This window comes from Lithobates pipiens, unplaced genomic scaffold (assembly GCF_037356315.1).
Source record: "Lithobates pipiens isolate NorthernLeopardFrog02 unplaced genomic scaffold, aLitPip1_a1.2 Scaffold_19, whole genome shotgun sequence".
In the NCBI taxonomy this organism is placed as follows: Eukaryota; Metazoa; Chordata; class Amphibia; order Anura; family Ranidae; genus Lithobates; species Lithobates pipiens.
In genome coordinates this window covers 520,052,595-520,071,640 of record NW_027507764.1, presented here as the reverse complement: position 1 = coordinate 520,071,640, position 19,046 = coordinate 520,052,595, and the positions used below count along the sequence as shown (strand labels likewise).

The window sequence follows — 19,046 nt, the reverse complement described above, 5'->3', positions numbered from 1 at the left end:
GGTGCAGTATTATACTGAATTGGTGCGTACCTCATTCAGAATGCCTGCTGCTGAGATCGCTACATCCTCTGTTTCTTCCCTGGGAGTCAGGAAAATCCCACAACCTGCCTTTTCCTTTCCAATTCATCCCTTAATGGATAAATTGTTGTATGAGTATTGGGGACATCCCGATAAACTGTTTGCTCCTCCTAAAAGGTTTTCTATGCTTTATCCTCTGGAGGAAAGTTCCACCAAGAAATGGGGGGTCCCATCTGTCGATGCGGCTGTTTCTTGCGTGAATAGAAACTTGACCTGTCCTTTGGATAATGCTCAGATATTTTAAGATCCAACTGATTAGAAGCTGGAAACATTATTAAAAGCCTCCTTTTCCATGACTGGCGCTGTAGTGCAACCTACAGTCGCAGCTGTGGGGTTGTGTCAGTTCCTCAATGAACAGGTTAAGCAGATGCTTGGCCTTCTTCCCAGTGAGGAAGTGGAGAATTATGCAGAAATACCTCAAATTCTGTGTTTCATGATTGATGCGATTTTGGCTTCTGTCCAACAAGCATCTCGTTTGTCTCTCCTGTTGGTACACATGCGAAGGGCCCTATGGCTAAAGAATTGGGCAGCTGAGCTATCATGCAAGAAGCATTTGATTGGGTTCCCGTTTAAAGGGGAACGTTTGTTTGGAGAAGAATTAGACAAATTCGTCCAAAAAATTTCAGGGAGTAAGTCTACTCTCCTTCCAGTCAAAAGGAGCAAACGTCCATCATTTAGGCGTTCTCTTTCTCCCAGAGCATCAAGCTCTAAGCAGTGGCGACGGCCTTCTCAACCCCCCTCTCCAAGAAAGGCTCAAGGCCGGGCCCAGGGGCAGAAGAAATCCTGGGGGCGAAAGCCTGCCAAGCAGAGCCCGAAAGCTTCCTTGTGAAGGAGCGCCCCCGCTCGGCCAAGTGGGGGGAAGGCTCCTGCAGTTTGCAGAAGCCTGGCAGGAAGAGATCCGGGACGAGTGGGTGGTCTCTTCGGTATCTCTGGGCTACAAGCTGGAGTTTCAGGAGATTCCACCTTCTCGCTTTCTAAGGTCAAGGATCCCCAGGGACCCAGTAAAGCAAAGACCGCTATTTCTGGCCTTAGATCACTTACTATCCCAGGGAGTGATAGTAGAAGTGGACCCAAAAGAACAGGTTTCAGGGTTTTACTCGAATCTCTTTACCGTTCCAAAGCCAAATAAAAGTGTCAGACCTATCCTGGATCTGAACCGATTTTTACGCATCCGGTCCTTCCGAATACAGTCAATTCGCACTGTGGTCTCCTCCCTGCAAGGGGGAGAGTTTATGGCATCAATAGACATCAAGGATGCATATCTCCATGTGCCAATTTTTCCCGCACACCAAAAGTATCTAAAGGTTCGAAGGTAGAGCAGCACCATTTTCAATTTGTGGCTTTGCCGTTTGGGCTAGCTACGGCCCCTCGAGTCTTCACAAAGATTCTGGACCCTCTCTTGGCAAACCTAAGAGCTCAGGGTATAGCCATCATGGCTTATCTAGACGATTTGCTTCTCATAGAGAAAACAGTAGCGCTCCTGAACCACAGTGTTACCAGAACGCTAGAATACCTGGAACGCCTAGGTTGGATTATAAACCTAGAAAAGTCGTCCCTACAGCCTGCTACCAGGTTGGAATACCTGGGTATGGTTATCGACACTGCTCAGGGCAAGGTGTTTCTACCAAGGCCAAAAGCCTTGGCCATTGGGGATCTGGTGCGCCTAATTCTGGGCAGAAGATCTTGCCCCATTAGGTTGTGCATGAGACTGTTAGGGGAAATGGTCGCCTCCTTCGAGGCCGTTCCATTCGCCCAGTTCCACTCAAGGCCTCTGCAAAGATGCATCCTTGCGGCTTGGAACAGGAATCCCCAATCCTTGGATCTTCCTATGCGTCTATCCCCAGGGACACGCAAGAGCCTCGTCTGGTGGTTACAAACCGAGAATTTGCTGAAAGGCAAAACTTTTCTTCCTCTTCCATGGAAGATTATTATGACAGATGCCAGCCTGACAGGCTGGGGAGCAGTGTTGGAGGAGACGTGCTCACAGGGGAAATGGTCTGCGATCGAGAAGCTATTGCCCATAAATGTCTTGGAGATCCGGGCAGTTTATATGGATCTCATAAACTGGTCTTTCAGACTACAGGGTCTCCCTGTTTGGGTTCAGTCCGATAATGCCACAGCAGTGGCATATATCAATCACCAGAGCGGTACCAGGAGTCTGGTTGCGCAAAAAGAGGTGAATCGCATACTTGTCTGGGCAGAAAGGCATGTTCCATGCCTTTCTGCAGTCTTCATTCCAGGAGTGGAAAATTGGCAGGCGGATTTTCTGCGCCACCAGCAGTTGTGCCCAGGAGAATGGGCTCTGCACCCCGACGTGTTTTGGAACATATGTCGCAGGTGGGGTACTCCAGACGTAGATCTGTTTGCGTCCAGGTTCAACAGAAAACTGGACAAATTTGTGTCAAAGACAAGAGATACACTCGCTCAGGGGTCAGATGCTCTGACAGTTCCCTGGGATCAGTACAATTTGATTTTTGCCTTCCCCCCGTGCCTGCTTCTGTCGCAGTTCCTGGGAAGAGTCAAGAGGGAAACAAAGTCAGTTCTTTTGGTAGCCCCGCCTTGGCCCAGGCGACCGTGGTACGCAGAGATCATGAAGTTGGCAGTAGGCAGGCCGTGGATCCTCCCTCTCCGGCCAGATCTGCTCTCACAGGGTCCAATTAGCCATGCTGCTTTACACAGTCTGAATTTGACGGTTTGGCTGCTGAGACCCACATTCTGAGAGACCGTGGGCTTTCGGGGCCAGTCCTTTCTACTCTGGTCAATGCCAGAAAGCCGGCCTCCAGGCTTATTTACTACAAAATCTGGAGGGCATATGTTTCCTGTTGTGAACTCAGGGAATGTCATCCTAGAAAGTATGTCATTAGCAGGATCTTGGCCTTCCTCCAGTCAGGCCTAGAAATGAATTTGGCCGTAAGCACTATCAAGGTGCATATTTCGGCCCTGTCAGTGTTTTTTCAGAAACCACTTGCATCACATTCCCTGGTGCGGGCTTTCATCCAGGGGGCTATGCGGATAAGGCCGCCAGTCAAACCTCCGGTATGCCCATGGGATCTGAATTTGGTTCTCTCAGCTTTGCAGGGGCAACCTTTTGAACCTTTGCATCAGGCTTCGTTAGTTCTTTTGACTAAAAAATTGGTTTTCTTGGTAGCCATATCCACGGCTAGAAGAGTGTCAGAACTAGCAGCTCTCTCCAGTAAAGAACCGTATCTAATTATTCATAAGGACCTGGTGGTAATGCGTCCCAACAGGTCCTTTCTGCCTAAGGTGGTTTCAGGATTCCATTTGAATCAAGATGTAAGCCTACCATCCTTTTTTCCGGACCCACAGTCTGCAGAAGAAAAATCTTTGCACACTTTGGATGTGGTAAGGGCAATCAGTATCTATCTTCAGGCAACTGCACAGATAAGGAAAACTGATTGCTTATTTATTTTGCCGGAAGGCCCTAGGAAGGGTCAGGTGGCATCAAAATCCACTCTCTCATGGTGGATTAGACAGATTATTTCTCAGGCCTATAGTGTTAAAGGGAAGATCCCTCCTTTTCAAGTGAAAGCGCACTCAACTAGGGCTGGAAGTGCTTCTTGGGCAGTGCATCACCAGGCCTCCCTGGCTCAGATCTGTAAGGCTGCAACTTGGTCATCAGTCCCCATATTCACCAGATTCTATCAGGTGGATGTCAGAGGGCAAGAGGATATCGCCTTTGGGCGCAGTGTACTGCAGGCTGCAGTTTAGGTCCTCCGGTCCTTGGCGGTCTATATATTATGATCTGTGTCTCCCTCCCCTCAATCTGAGCGTTGCTTTGGGACATCCCACTATGTAATGAAGCTCCTGTGTCCCCTGATGTATGATCAAGAAAATAGGATTTTTATACACAGCTTACCTGTAAAATCCTTTTCTTGAGAGTACATCACGGGACACAGGGCTCCCACCCCTCTTGGGTTTTACGTGGTTTCCTATTGCTTTGCTACAAAACTGAGGTGCCTCCCATATGGGAGGGGTTATATAGGGGAGGAATTCTCCTTAATTGGGGGTTAACCAGTGTCCAATCACCAGAGGTGCCTATATAACCCACTATGTAATGAAGCTCCTGTGTCCCGTGATGTACTCTCAAGAAAAGGATTTTACAGGTAAGCTGTATATAAAAATTCTATTTTTTATGTTGTTGGCGTTGACCTGTTTTTTTTCACTTGTTTCCCAAGATGACCATCTTGGCGTTTGTCAAGAGGGTGAGAGTGCCCAAAGAAAGTGCCTACGGCCAAATCACCCTGAAAGTGCCCAATCTTGTCTGATCTCGGAGGTTAAGCATTGTCGGGCCTGATTAGTAACTGGATGGGAGACCGACTGGGAATACCAGGTGCCGTAGGCTTCTTTTTATGCTGTTGGCGTTGACATTTTTTTTTTCCGCTTGTTTCCCAAGGTGACCATCTTGGCATTTGTCAAGAGGGCTGAGAGAGCCAGAAGAAATCTCCTACGGCCACATCACCCTGAAAGCGCCCGATCTCATCTGATCTCGGAGGCTAAGCAGGGTCCGGTCTGGATAATACCTAATTACAGGTGCCGTAGGAATCTTTTTATATTGTTGGCTTTGACCTGTTTTTTTTTCGCTTGTTTCCCAAGGTGACCATTTTAGCATCTGTCAAGAGTTTTGAGTATGTCCCGAAGCGTTCGCCTAAGGCCACATCACCCTGAAAGCGCCCGATCTCAGAGGCTAAGCAGGGTCAGGGTCAGGGTCAGATGGGAGACCGCCAGGGTCTATGTTGTTGGCGTTGACCTGTTTTTTTTTCACTTTTTTCCCAAGATGACCATCTTGGCATTTGTCAAGAGGGTTGAGAGTGTCTGAATAGAACACCTATGGCCACATCACCCTGAAAGCGCACAATCTCATCTGATCTCAGAGGCCTAGCAGTGTACGGCCTGGTTAATACCTGTATGGGAGACCATCTGTGAATACCAGGTGCCGTAGGCTTCTTTTTATGTTGTTGGTGTTGACCTGTTTATTTTCGCTTGTTTCCCAAGGTGACCATCTTGGCTTTTAAAAAGAGGGTCTTGAGTGCCTAAAGAGATCACCTACGGCCCCATCACCCTGAAAACACCCGATCTTGTCTGATCTCGGAGGCTAAGCAGTGTTGGGCCTGGTTAATACCAGGATAGGAGAACGTCTGGGAATAACAGGTGCCGTAGGCTTCTTTTTATGTTATTGGCCTTGACCTGTTTTTTTTTTTTCACTTGTTTCCAAAGGTGACCATCTTGGCATTTGTCAAGAGGGTTGAGAGTGCCCGAAGAGATCACCTAAGGCCCCATCACCCTGAAAGCGTCCAATCTCGTCAGATCTCGGAGGCTAAACAGTGTCAGGCCTGGTTAGTACCTGGATGGGAGACCGCCTGGGAATACCAGGTGCCATAGGCTTCTTTTTATGTTGTTGGCTTTGACCTGTTTTTTTCGCTTGTTTCTGAAGGCGACCATCTTGGCGTTTGTCAAGAGGGTTGGGCGTGTCTTGAAGAGAATGCTTACGGCCACATCACCCTGAAAGCACCCAATCTCATCTGATTTCAGAGGCTAAGCAGTGTCAGGCCTGGTTAGTACCTGGATGGGAGACTGCCTGGGAAGACCAGGTGCCATAGAAGGATCTGGCCTGGTTAGTGTCTTGATTGGGAGATCGCCTGGGAATACGGGATGCCGTAGACTTCTTTTTATGTTGTTGGCTTTGACCTGTTTTTTTTAGCTTTTTTCCCAAGGTGAGCATCTTGGCCTTTGTCAAGAGGCTTCAGAGTGCCCAAAGAGAGTGTCTACGGCCAAATCACCCTGAGAGAGCCCAATCTCATCTGATCTTGGAGGCTAAGCAGCGATGGGCCTGGTTAGTACCTGGACGGGAGACAGCCTGGGAATACCAGGTGCCGTAGGCTTCTCATTATGGTGTCGGCGTTGACCTGTGTTTTTTCCCTTTTTTCCCAAGGTGACCATCTTGCCATTTGTCAAGAGGGTTGAGAGTGCACAAAGAAATTGCCTACGGCCACAACACCCTTAAAGCACCCAATCTCGTCTGGTCTCAGAGGCTAAGCAGGGTTGGGCCTGGTTTGTACCTGGATGGGAGACCGCCTGGGTTTTCCAGATGCCGCAGGCTTCTTTTTATGTTGTTGGTGTTGACCTGTTTTTTTTCGCTTGTTTCCCAAAGTGATCATCTTGGCATTTGTCAAGAGGGTAGAGAGTGCTTAAAGAGATCGCTTACAGCAGCATCACCCTGAAAGCACCCTATCTCTTCTGATCTCGGAGGCTAAGAAGGGTTGGGCCTAGTTAGTACTTGAATGGGAGACGGCCTTGGAATACCAGGTGCCGTATTCTTCTTTTCATGTTGTTGGCGTTGACCTGTTTTTTTTCGCTTGTTTCCCAGGGTGACTATCTTGGCATTTTTCAAGAGGGATGAGAGTGCCCAAAGAGATTGCCTATGGGCACATCACCCTGAAAGCACCCAATCTCCTCTGATCTCAGAGGCTAGAAAGGGTCGTGCCTTGTTAATACCTGGATGGGAGACCGCCTGGGAATACTAGGTGCTGTAGGCTTCTTTTTATGTTGTTGGCGTTGACTTGATTTTTTGTTTGCTTCCCAAGGTGACCATCTTGGCGTTTGTCAAGAGGGTTGAGCGTGCCTGAAAAAAAATCTACTATGGCTGCATCACCCTGAAAGAGCCCAATCTCATTTGATCTCAGAGGCTAAGCAGGGTTGGGACCTGGTTAGTACCTGGATGGGAGACCGCCTGGGATTTCTCAATGCCATAGGCTTTTTTTTTAAGTTGTTGCTTGATTCCCAAGGTGACCATCTTGGCGTTTGTCAAGAGGGTTGAAAGTGCCTGAAGGGATTGCCTACGGGCACATCACCCTGAAAGCACCCGATCTCATTTGATGTTGGAGGCTAAGAAGAGTCAGGCCTTGTTAGTACGCGGATGGGAGACCGCCTGGGAATACCAGGTGTCGTAGGCTTCTTTTTATGTTGTTGAAGTTGACCTGTTTTTTTTAGCTTGTTTCCCAAGGTCACCATCTTGGTGTTTGTCAAGAGGGTTGAGAGTGCCTGAAGAGATTGCCTATGGCCACATCACTCTGAAAGCACCCAATCTTGTCTGATCTTGGAGGCTAAGAATAGTCAGGCCTGGTTAGTACCTGGATGGGAGACCACCTGGTAATACCAGTTATTGTAGGCTTCTTTTTATGTTGTTGGCGTTGATTCGTTTGTTTTTTTTTCCGCTTGTTTCCCAAGGTGACCATCTTGGCATTTGTCAAGAGGGTTGAGAGTGCCCAAAGAGATCGCTTACAGCAGCATAACCCTGAAAAAGCCCTAGCTCTTCTTATCTCTGAGGCTAAGAAGGGTTGGGCCTAGTTAGTACCTGGATGGGAGATGGCGTTGGAATACCAGGTGCCGAAATTCTTCTTTTTATGTTGTTGACATTGACCTGTCTTTTTTCGCTTGTATCGCAAGGTGACTATCTTGGCATTTGTCAAGAGGGTTGAGAGTGCCCAAAGAGATTGCATATGGGCACATAACCCTGAAAGCGCCCGATCTCCTCTGATCTCAGAGGCTAAACAGGGTTGGGCCTTGCTAGTACCTGGATTGGAGACAACCTGGGAATACTAGGTGCTGTAGGCTTCTTTTTATGTTGTTGGCGTTGACTTGTTTTTGTTTTGTTTGTTTACCAAGGTGACCATCTTGGTGTTTGTCAAGAGGGTTGAGAGTGCCTGAAGAGCTTGCCTATGGCCACATAACCCTGAAAGCACCAGATCTCGTCTGATCTCAGAGACTAAACAGGGTCGGGCCTTGTTAATACCTGGATGAGAGACCACCTGGGAATACTAGGTGCTGTAGACTTCTTTTTATGTTGTTGGTGTTGACTTGTTTTTTTTTTGTTTCTTTCCCAAGGTGACCATCTTGGCGTTTGTCAAGAGAGTTGAGAGTGCCTGAAGTTATTGGCTACGGCCACATCCCCCTGAATCTGTTCCATCTCGTCTGATCTTGGAGGCTAAGCAGGGTCGGGCCTGGTTAATGCCTGGATGGGAGACCGCCTGGGAATACCAGGTGTCGTAGGCTTCTTTTTTTTTTTCAAATATAATTTTTTCTCCAAACAGGGGAAGACGGTCCCCCGAGTACATAATGCAACAGAGAAATACAGAGCAAAAAGCAGCTGAACAATACTTGATACAGGTATATTCGCAACTGTGAGTCTGCCTTCCATCAATCATAATGATTCAAGGCACGGATAAAGTACTGTACCAAGATCCAGGGTCACACAAACCCCAGGTCCCTCCGGCATAATCCATCCAGAGGGGGGGGGGTGGGGCCGTCATTCCCAATTTTCCACTTTTTCCAAAAGAGAGAGTGGGTGGAGGGGGTGAGAGATAGGGGAGGAAGGCAGAAAAGAGAAGGGGTGAAAGATCAGGAAAGGAGAAGAGGGGACGAGACACAATGGCAGCCACTGTCCAAGGGGCCAGTCAAGGAAAGCTCAGAGCATTAAGGTGATAGCAGGCGACATCCTTCCAGTGAGAATATAAAGGTATTCCAGATGTCCCAGGTTTGTTTAAAAAATTCTTGTTTACCTTGTGATGTGAGGATCAAGTCCTCCATTTTTTTTAATGTCCTCTATTTTCCTAAGCCAGTGAGTAATGAAAGGGGGGGAACATTTTTTCCAATAGAGAGGGATGCAGGATTTCGCCGCATTTATCACATGCCGTAAAATTTTTTTTTTTGTACTTCTTAATGGGAATCTGTGAATGGTGCAAGAGAAAGAATGCAGCCTCTTCCGGGATGGAGAAGTCTGTGAATTTTTGTGTTATGCATCGGATCTCTGTCCAGAAGTCCACCAAGCTGGGGCAGGACCAAAAAATGTGGATCAACGTGCCCTCTTCTTCTCCACACCTCCAGCATATGTTCGAGGAAGAGGGGAATTATTTATGCAGCTTTGATGGTGTCAAATACCACCTGGTGAGAAGTTTAAAATTTGTCTCCTGTATCTTCGTGCACAGCGAGGTTTTGAGAGCCAAAGTGATAATGCGTTGTCTCTGTGCTGGGGAAAACGAGCAATTAAGGTCCTTTTCCCAGTTGGACAGACAGGTTAAGTGTGGGTGATCTGTTTGAGAGAGAATGTGGACCAAAGGGCCTTCGCTCCTGCATAGAGTCTCAAACTCCGTCTGAGGGCGTGCGAAAGTTTGAGTATTGGGGATGGAATGGAAAAAATGATGTTGTTGCGCCGCTCTCCAAAAAGGCATTTGGAAAAGCTCTGTCAGATCTGTTAGGGTTGAGAAAGAAGGTCATTTTCCATCAATGACGAATTTAGACGCATGGTCTAGGTTGGAATTTCTAAGTGGGTCCCCGGTTCCAAGTTCGGATGGCCACGTATAGGGAATAGGGGGGAAGTCAAAGACGTGAGTGTGTTTTGGGTAGCGATCAGGTGACTGACTTTCAATGAAGCCCCTATAGTGGGATGTGACGTCAATTCTGTGGGTAAATCCTTATAGCACCACATGGTGCTTCTTAGCGGAATTTGGGAGTGAGATTGTCCTAGTAGCACCCAGAGCTTAGAAAGTTTGTTTCCATTCCAGTCCAATACACGCCCCAGATGGGAGGCCAGGTAGTAGCATCGCAAGTCAGGGAGAACCAACCCTCCCTGTTGTTTAGACAATGTCAGCTGTGACCACTTAAGTCTGGGATTTTTGTGGGCCCAGTTAAATTGAGTGAGCAGGGATTGAGCTTGCTTAAAAAACGGGACTGGAATCTGGATCGGGAGAGCTTGGAAAAGATAGGTAAATTTAGGGAGTATGTTCATTTTAATGAGATTGCATCTCCTGAACCAGGAATGGAGGCCAGAATGCCACCCGTGAAGCAAACTGCGGATCTTAGTGACAAGGGGTGGGGGGAAGTTCAACATAAACGTACGCGCGTTGTCCTGTGGAATGTAAGTACCTAAGTACTTAAGGGCTGTATGGGTCTATTTAAATCGAAAATTGGACTACAAGTCTAGTAACGTTTGCAGGCGGACTTCGACCCCCATGGCCTCTGATTTCAAGAAGTATCCCGTATATCTGGAATTCCCTAAGGAGATTTGGCAAAAGGAAACTCTGGGATTCGTCAACGAGAACAGCATGTCATCTACGTAGGCAGATGTCAATATACCGATTTGGAGTCGCGTTATGTCTGAGTTTTGTCGAATTGTGGAGAGAAAGGGTTCCAATGACAGTGCGAATAACTGGGGCGACAGGGGGCAACCCTGTCTGGTCCCATTCCCGATGTCAAGGGGAGATGAGAGCACCCCATTCGCTTTGAGTTGAGCTGAAGGGCGTGAGTATATCTTACTTATCCATGCCAACATCCGTTCACTCAGACCTATATGGCGAAGGACCGAGAACATGAATGTCCATTTGACCCGATCAAAAGCTTTCTCGGCATCAGTACTCACGAAAAGACAAGGGGTCCCAGATGACTTTGCTTTATGGACCAGGGTAAGCACCTTAATGGTGTTGTCCCTATCTTCCCTGGTGGGAATAAAACCTAACTGGTCAATATGTATAAGGGACCGCAAGTGCTGTGCCAATCACGTGGCGAGGATTTTAGAGAATCGTTTTAGGACCGAATTTAGGAGGGAAATTGGTCTGTAGCTCCCACATAGGCCCGGGTCTTTGCCCTCCTTAGGTATCAACGAGATGTGGGCTCTAAGGGTATGCTCAGGAAAATCCCCATTCAAGCTCAGAGTATTCAATAAATTCACCAAGCGCGGGCCGAGAATAGGGAGGAAGGTCTTATAGTATTGTGCGGTATATCCGTCAGGGCCCGGAGCCTTACCCACCTTCGGAGGTCCCACGGCCATCTGGACTTCTTCCAGTGTGATCGGGTTGGTAGACCAGAACCGGTTACATATCTGTCGATATTGTCCTGTCCGGACCCTGAATCGGGCAGGTTGTAGAGATCAGAGTAGCATTTTTCAAAGACTTTGGCTATTTGGGTTGGGGTAGAGCCCCTCTGGCCATTCTCATCTATCAACTGTTGTATGTAAGAGGCAGATTTCAACTCCTTTACTGACCTGGCAAAGATTTTTCCGCATTTGTCCCCTGATTCCTACATCAGTTTACGACAAAACTGGAGTACTGCTTTCGCTTTATAATGGAGTAGGTCAGTAATCTGGGTACGGAGTGTCCCCAATTCAATCTCTAAGGTCCGTGAGGGGGCATGTTTATGTTTCGCTTCCACAGAGGCAAGTTCACAAAACAGATTAGCAATTTGTTCCTTCCGTGTTCGTTTGATGCGTGCCCCGTGCCTGATAAGTACCCTGCGGAGTACTGACTTGTGAGCCTCCCAAATTATCCCCGGGTCGCAGTCCTGCGTTTAGTTTTCTTGGAAATAAAGGTCCAATTCCCTGGTCACATCTGCTAAAACTTCCGGTATCTGGAGGAGGCTCTCATTAAGGTGCCAGAATAGAGTCCTAGGTGAGGGGTTCCTAGAGAGGGTGTAGGTAAGGGCTACAGGAGCGTGGTCAGACCAAGTAATATGGCCGATGGAGGAAGAGCTCACCAAGTGCAGTTGGTCATGTGGAATCAAGAAGAAGTCTATCCTCAAGTATGATTTGTGAGGGGAAGAGCAAAAAGAGTAGTCCCTTTCCCCGGAGTGTTGCAGACACCAGATATCAACTAATTGGTCATTCAGTAAGCACTTAGTAATCCGCTTTCTAGAGTAAATGAGGAGCGAGGAGCAAGAGGCAGAAGTGTCAACCGATGGCGAAAGGGGACATTAAAGTCCCCACCTAATATCAACTGGCCCTCCCGAAAGTCACATCATCTGTGCAGGGTAGTTCTGAGGAATGTGTCTTGGTGATCATTGGGAGCGTACACAGTGGCAAATGTAAAAAGGAGCTCTCCAATGTGGCCCCTAAGAAAAAGATATCGGCCCCCAGGGTCCACCAGAGAATCCTGGAGAACCGAGGGGAGCCTGCTAGAGATCAGAATGGAGATTCCCTTGGTCTTAGAGGAGGGGTTAGTAGAGTGGTAGACCTTAGCGAAGGATCTTGACCGTAGAAAGGGGAGGCTAGTATTTTTAAAATGTGTTTCTTGTATAAAGGCCACATCAGTACAGGAAGTCTTCAGTTCTCACAGGAGGATCCACCGTTTTTCAGAGGAGTTCAGTCCCTTAACGTTTAGAGAGGTGACCTTGACTGAGTCTGCCATCGCTCCTCGGGGAGGGGAAGGGGGACGTCCGAGAAAAGCAAAGAAAGTTGAACCAAGGTAGGTATTGGGTAGGTAATGGATGGCGGGAACTAAGGGGGAAAAAAGAAGGGCAAATGGAAGGAAAGGTAAGGGGAAAAAGAGGCCGGGCACCTCAACCCCAGGGGGAGAGGGAAATTAAGGGTTGTCCGCACTCAACAGTACAGGAATTGTATACTAAAACAGCACAATTATGCTATAGCGTTTACCAGATGTACACTGGGTTTAAAGCGCCGTCCTACTTGGGTTGGTGGGTAGACAGGTCGGAGAGGGAGCCCCCGGATCCCAGTCCCCCCAGTCCCGGCAGTGGTAAATGTCATGTCTGATACCGGTATGCAAATAAAAGACAATCAGTAACATCATAGAACCAAAAAACAATAGTATAATTAAAACAGAGGTAGAGCATAGAACTGTCAGCACTGAGGGGTCTCCTCAGCTCGCTCTAAATGTAGGCATGCACGAGGGAGCCCGTCACAACAGAAAAGGCATCACAGAATGGGATCCACCACCCCCCGTCCCATACCCCAAAAGTACATGCAGCCCCCGAACAAATGTATTTCTCTCTTTGGCAGATTGTCCTCTCCTTACCCCCTCTCCTCCATCCACGCCCCGGGGGAAAAGGGGGAGGGAAGGGGGGAAAAGAGGGGGGTAAGGGGGGAAAGGGGGAGTGAAAGGGGGGAGGGAAGGGGGGAGGGAAGGGAAGGAGGTAAGGGAGGGAAGGGGGAGGGAAGGAGGGGCAGCAAAGGAGAGGGGACAAACATGCGGAAAGGTCAAGTCCTTTAGCGTGCTCACACCAGCAACCACCCGGACCCCATAAGTTTCAACTCCTCCCCTCCATGGTCACCACATGAAGATCAAAGAGGAGCAGCCCTGGTCAGTGCATGGAGAATCTGGCAGGCAAGGGGCTGGGGCCACCATCCCTCCATCCAACGGGAGACTTCACCCGAGCAGCAGTTCTGGGGCCCGCCAATTAGTGTCTCTCCTGCATCACCATCGGGGGCTGTGTAGAGCATCCAGAGGGAGGCTGGGACCGCCAAAACAGTAAGGGGTAAATCCTCCAGGGGGGTCCAGAGTCAAACTGGAGGGAAGCAGTGTCTTGCACCAATAGGCTCAATAAATAAGTCATCCAGGGTGTCCCCGAAAGCTGCAGAAGGCAATGTCGGCAAAGAGTAGGTGGGGGCCAGAGGGGGGGACGAGGGGCGCAACCAGGGAGAGGGGACACATATGCGGGAATGTCAAGCCCTTCCAGTACAGCGCACTAGGTATCACTCAGACCCCCCAAAGTGCAACTCCCCCCTCTAAGGTCAAGACTCCAGAAGGGAAGATGAGCCGCCCTGGTCTGTACATGAAAGAACCTGCTGCCAAGGGGTTGGGGCCATCATCCCTTCCTCCAATGGGAGATGCCACCTGTCAAGTGGTGCCCCTCCGACAATGTCTTTGGGGTATATGTGGAGCATCCAGGGGGAGGCAGGGACCACCCAAACAGTGAGGGGTAACGCCTCCAATGGGGACCGGTGTCAGACAGGAGGATAGCGGTGTCTTGTACAAGTTGGTTAATTAGACAAGTATTCCAGTGTGTTCCTGTGAGCAGCGGAAGGAAAGGTCGGTAAGGATTATGAATGGGTGGGGGCCAGGGAGTGCATAAAACTGCCACCAGATGACCGGGGCAGAGAGGGCAAGGGGATGAAAGTCAGATCTGGTAGGTGGGGGGGGGGGTGAGGAGTCTCACTCATATTACTCACGTTGGCCATCCCTTGAAGCTGAGCTCTCTGCATACCCAGGATGTTCTTCTGTATAATCTAGCCTCTCTGTATCAACTAGCCGGTCTTCTGTATACACTAGTCCGTCCCTAGCTTGTCTTTTATACACATAGTCTCTCGGTATACCCCGCCTTTCTGTATACATCTTTATACCCTAGCCTCTATGTATAATCTTGCCTCTCATTATACCCCAGCCTGTATTCTGTTTACCCAATTTTGTCTTTTATATAAACTAGCCTGTCTACTGTATAACTTAGCTTCTCATTATACCCCGGCCTCACTGTCAGCTTGTCTCTGTACACTAGCCTCTCTGTTTTCCCTAGTCTCTCTGTTTAAAATAGCCTCTCTGTATACACTAGTCTGTCCGTATACTTTAGCAAGTCTGCACACACTAGCCTCTTTGTGTAAAACAGCCTCTCTCTCTGTATAACCTTGCCTCCATCTCTGCATATCCAGTACGTTCTTCTGTATAATCTAGCCTGTCTTTTGTACACATTAGCCTCTCTGTATAAACTTGCTGGTCTTCTGTATACACTATTCCGTCTGTATACACTAGCAAGTCTGTGTAACCCGGTCTCTCTCTCCCTAGAAAACACCAACCCTGGCCCTGACAGAGGAGGAGGGTTTAATAGTCCCTCAGACTCCTCCCACAAATACGGGCTGGCCTGCAGCCAGCCTTCCCACTTGTAATCGGAGTCTTCAAGTGGGAAATGCGATATTACTTAACCACTTCCCACCCGGCCAATGCACATATACGGCCGGGTGGGAGCCGTCTACTTCTGATAGGACGTTCAGGAATGTCAATCAGGGCTCTGTGATTGGCCCTCCTGATCACATGACGGCCGTGTCCAATCACGGCCATCATGTGATGTAAACAAACAGCCGGTTGCTAGGCAATCGGCTCCTCCTCTCCTCACACAGAAGTCATCGCTGAGGAGAGGAGAGTAGATTGCTGATCTAGCAACAGCCGGCTGATGATCAGTGAGTATGAGCTGTTTTTTACAGCTTTTTACTCACTGATCTTCAGTCTAGTGTAAACACACAACACATTACACAGTGTAAACACAGTCCCCACATATGTCCCCATAACACACATGTCCCCAAAACATACATGTCCCCAAAAAATAAAAACACATGTCCCTAATAATAAAAACATGTCCCCCACATATGTCCCACTAAAATCACTTGTCCCAATGATTATGTGCACACATATGTACGTGATCACCTGCACACATATGTACATGATCATTTGCGTACATATGTCCGTGATCACACAAACCAATTATTATACACTTAACGGATTTTTTTTTACCAAAAACATGTAGCAGAATACATTTTGGCTTAAATTTATGACAAAATTTGATTTTATTGGATTTCTTTTAAAATAGAAAAAAGAAAATATTGTTTTTTTTCCAAATTTCCGTTTTTTTGCGCTTATATCGCAAAAAATAAAAAACGGAGTCGTGAATAAATACCACCAAAATAAATCTCTATTTGTGCGAACAAAATGATAAAAATTTCATTTGGGTACAGTGTAGCATGACCGCGCAATTGTCACTGAAAGCGCTAGAGCGATGAAAGCTGAAAATTGGGCTGGGAAGGAAGGGGGCGAAAGTGCCCTGTATTGTAGTGGTTAAGAACCAAGGCCTGAGGTGTGCCATGGCCTGGATGGTCAGTATGCTTGAAAAGAGGGCAAAAAGACAAAAGTATAGGTGGAAAAGGAAAGGTAAAGATCCCATCCATAAAATGACATATGCCCAAACGCCAACTGTAAGTTACCGCTGTGAGAGTAGAACCCACCGACTCTTGACCTGAAGATGAGAAGGAACCCCCTAAGAGCCTGCAAGCTACGCAAACCCAAATGAATGTCCCGTGAAGGATAGGATGAGCCTGATGCCCAAGGTAACCCAGACATGAGAATGAACTTCTTGTGAATGAGAGGATACGTGGGGAAAAGGGAGCAAGGGCTGACCCGAAGAACCCTACAAGAAGATGGCTGAGCAGACTGAAAAAACCCAACACAAGACTGCCTGGGGTATACAGTGAGGCTATTATAATTGGAATGAGGCTGGGGTAATAAGATTGGCTTGGGTATACGGCGAGGTAGACCCTAGAAAAGAAACAGAAATCAGAAAAGTCAAACAAGGTAATACAGATAGGCAAATGTTATTCCCCTGAGCCTGGTGTATACAGAAGAATGGCTAGTGTATACAGAGAGGCTAGTGTGTACAGATGACAAGCTATTGTTTACAGATAGGCTTGTGTATACAGAAGAGAGTCTGGGGAATTCAGTGAAGCTAGTGTATGCAGAGAGGCTGGGACACCGAGACTATTGTAAAAAGAAGGCAGGCTAGTGTATATAGGTTACGGGCACATGTATACAGAAGACAGAGAGGCTAGTCTATATAGAGGGACTGGTGTACACAGAAAGATTAATGTATACAGAAAGGCTAGCGTGTACAGGAGACATTACTTTATTTTTTGCTAATGCAACTACATCTAAATCATGTAAAGAGTTACAGTGCTTTTTTCATATTTGGTGCTGTTAAAAGGTCAGTAGTGTGTTGTCAGTGGTGATATAAATGTGACAGTTAATGTAGAGAACTACATATATAAAAAATAGAGCAAAAGAGTGCTAAGTTTATTTTGTTAAGTCATTGACTGATAGACGTTAAGTAATTGGCCGTTATTGGTTTGGCAGTACATGGTTTATTTTGATGTAAGATAGTTTTATTCTCTACCTATAGCCGAGTTTTAGACGACTTTATTATTAGCATTAGACGCATTAATCATATTTATTATGCAGAGTGTAAGTATTGTAGTGAGACGATATTGCTTTTGAAAGATTTGTATTATTATACATAGCATTGTTAGTAGACCAATAGGACAATTTACATGGCTTAATATTGCAGAGCGTAATTTAACAGGAAAGAAATCCAAAGCGTTAGTTGCAGTAGCTTCATAAAACGGAGAAATCGTTGCATTACTCTAAATGTAAAAGTTGTTCCGGTAGCACTGAGAAGACTGATATTAGATGAGTGATCTACCCATTCCGTTTACTATTGCAGAGAGATACCGGTTAAATGTTAATATCTTAATATTTATTGCTGCGTGTAAGGTAGAAATAAGATGGTTTTGTGTGAGTTGGTTTACCAGGATATAGAGATCGTAATCTGGTTATTCTAATAATAAATATAACAAAATAACACAGATTAATATTGAGACAGTATATACAAGTCGAGTTTAAGTGGAAATACAGGAAATGACAGCAACGACGTGTGTAGGTTTTTATCAATCGGGTTCATTACGTGTCTTTAATAATGTAGTAAATATACCCCAAATATAGCATAAGGATAAGAAAGGAAAATAACTGGCAGAGGATGACATGGCAAAAAGACAAACTGCATTAGAAATGTGAATGTGAATTAGAGATGAAATGTCAATCCCCATTGGTAACCATTAATAAAGTTAACACGGCTACGTACAGCAAAGTTTGAGCTAAGCAGCTAAATATTCCTTTATATTGCAGAGCTTAAGTATTGCAGTTGAAAAGAGATCGGAAGCGTTTTTTGCAGTAGCTTCAAAATGACTGAGAAATCATTTCATTACTCTAAATGAAAAAGTTATCCCGGTAGCACTGAGTGGACTGATATTAGATGAGTTATCGTTGTAATACAAATTCAGTTTCCTATAGCAGAGAGATACCAGCTAAATGTAAGAAGAGCAATAGAACTGTTCACATCGGTAGCATTGCATTACTCTTAATATGTGAAGCGTGTAAAGAAGCAAAAGATGGTTTTGTATTATCCTAAAAGTAGCAGTATACGTAATAAAGGTGGATTTAGACATAGCAAACCCTATAATCTAATTTAGCAAAATTAGAAAGGATAATATTGAGACAGTATAAACAGGTCGAGTTTAAGTGGAAATACACAAAATATCTAGCTTACCTTTTCATTGTTCAATAGAGCCTAGCAACGTAATACCAAGTTAGAATATCGGACTAGCAATTAGATGAGATGATTGCTGTAATCATAAAATATCAGCAACTTGTCTTTAAGGATGAGAAAGTATAATAACCGGAAAAGTATGAAATTTTAAAGAGACAAATTGCATTAGAGATGTGAGATAGACATGAAATGTCAATCCCCATTGGTTACTTACATGAAACCATTAATACAGTTAACGCGGCTACATACAGCAAAATGTGAGCTAAGCAGCTAAAGGGTATACATTATTTAAGAGTAAATTAACGTAGCTTGTAAATTCCAACGTGTAAATCGTTCCATTAATTTTGTTACGCACGAAGACGGCTTACACTGACTTTTCTCCGTTTCCACTGGTTATCCGCATAATGTATCAGTAACCCTGAAAATTAATAGTGATAGACAGTTTACAATAGGATGTATGCTTGATGTGAATGTAAAATAGTTGCATTATGTGTTATATTAATGTAATCAAACTTTATTGCTATCCTTTGCTACTGCAACCACTTTCTCGCATTTTGCTGCTTTTAAAAAATGTGTTGCCAGTGTTATGTGTTACAAATGGTTATCAGTGTGACAGTTGAAGTAATATACAAAATAGAGTCAGAAAGAGAATCCTATTGCATAGAGGTAGAGAGATGGTTGCATTATTCTTAATGTGCCGGCTTTAAAAGGTTTTAAAAAGATGGTTTTGTGTGAATTTTGCTTTAACGTAAAATTAGCTGTAGACATTATATCTATGGTTACGTTTACAATGATTTAGAGATAGTAATCTCTATAATATAATAATAATAAGTATATTGAGGCAGTAAATATAAATACAGATAAAGTGAATACACAAAAGGGATCAAGAGATTGTTGCAAAGTAATATCCTCATTAAGGCCGATTGTCGGAATAGCAACATAACACGAAATATGAGCACGGCTAAAATACAGAAAAACAGTACATTATTTAGGAGTACAGTAGAATATAGTATAAATTATTTAAGATTAAA

At 45.9% G+C, this 19,046-nt stretch overlaps 9 pseudogenes; all 9 read left to right on the top strand.

The window, feature by feature from the left end:
* The first annotated feature begins 4,322 nt into the window (after positions 1–4,322).
* LOC143998509 (5S ribosomal RNA) lies at positions 4,323–4,441 on the top strand (annotated as a pseudogene).
* A 699-nt stretch (positions 4,442–5,140) lies between these two features.
* On the top strand, positions 5,141–5,259 carry LOC143998695 (5S ribosomal RNA; annotated as a pseudogene).
* A 103-nt stretch (positions 5,260–5,362) lies between these two features.
* LOC143998795 (5S ribosomal RNA) lies at positions 5,363–5,481 on the top strand (annotated as a pseudogene).
* Positions 5,482–5,580: 99 nt separating this feature from the next.
* LOC143999538 (5S ribosomal RNA) lies at positions 5,581–5,699 on the top strand (annotated as a pseudogene).
* Positions 5,700–5,859: 160 nt separating this feature from the next.
* Positions 5,860–5,978, top strand: LOC144000072 (5S ribosomal RNA; annotated as a pseudogene).
* A 952-nt stretch (positions 5,979–6,930) lies between these two features.
* Positions 6,931–7,049, top strand: LOC143999514 (5S ribosomal RNA; annotated as a pseudogene).
* Positions 7,050–7,591: 542 nt separating this feature from the next.
* LOC143998966 (5S ribosomal RNA) lies at positions 7,592–7,710 on the top strand (annotated as a pseudogene).
* A 100-nt stretch (positions 7,711–7,810) lies between these two features.
* Positions 7,811–7,929, top strand: LOC143999316 (5S ribosomal RNA; annotated as a pseudogene).
* Positions 7,930–8,029: 100 nt separating this feature from the next.
* LOC143999415 (5S ribosomal RNA) lies at positions 8,030–8,148 on the top strand (annotated as a pseudogene).
* Positions 8,149–19,046: the final 10,898 nt, after the last annotated feature.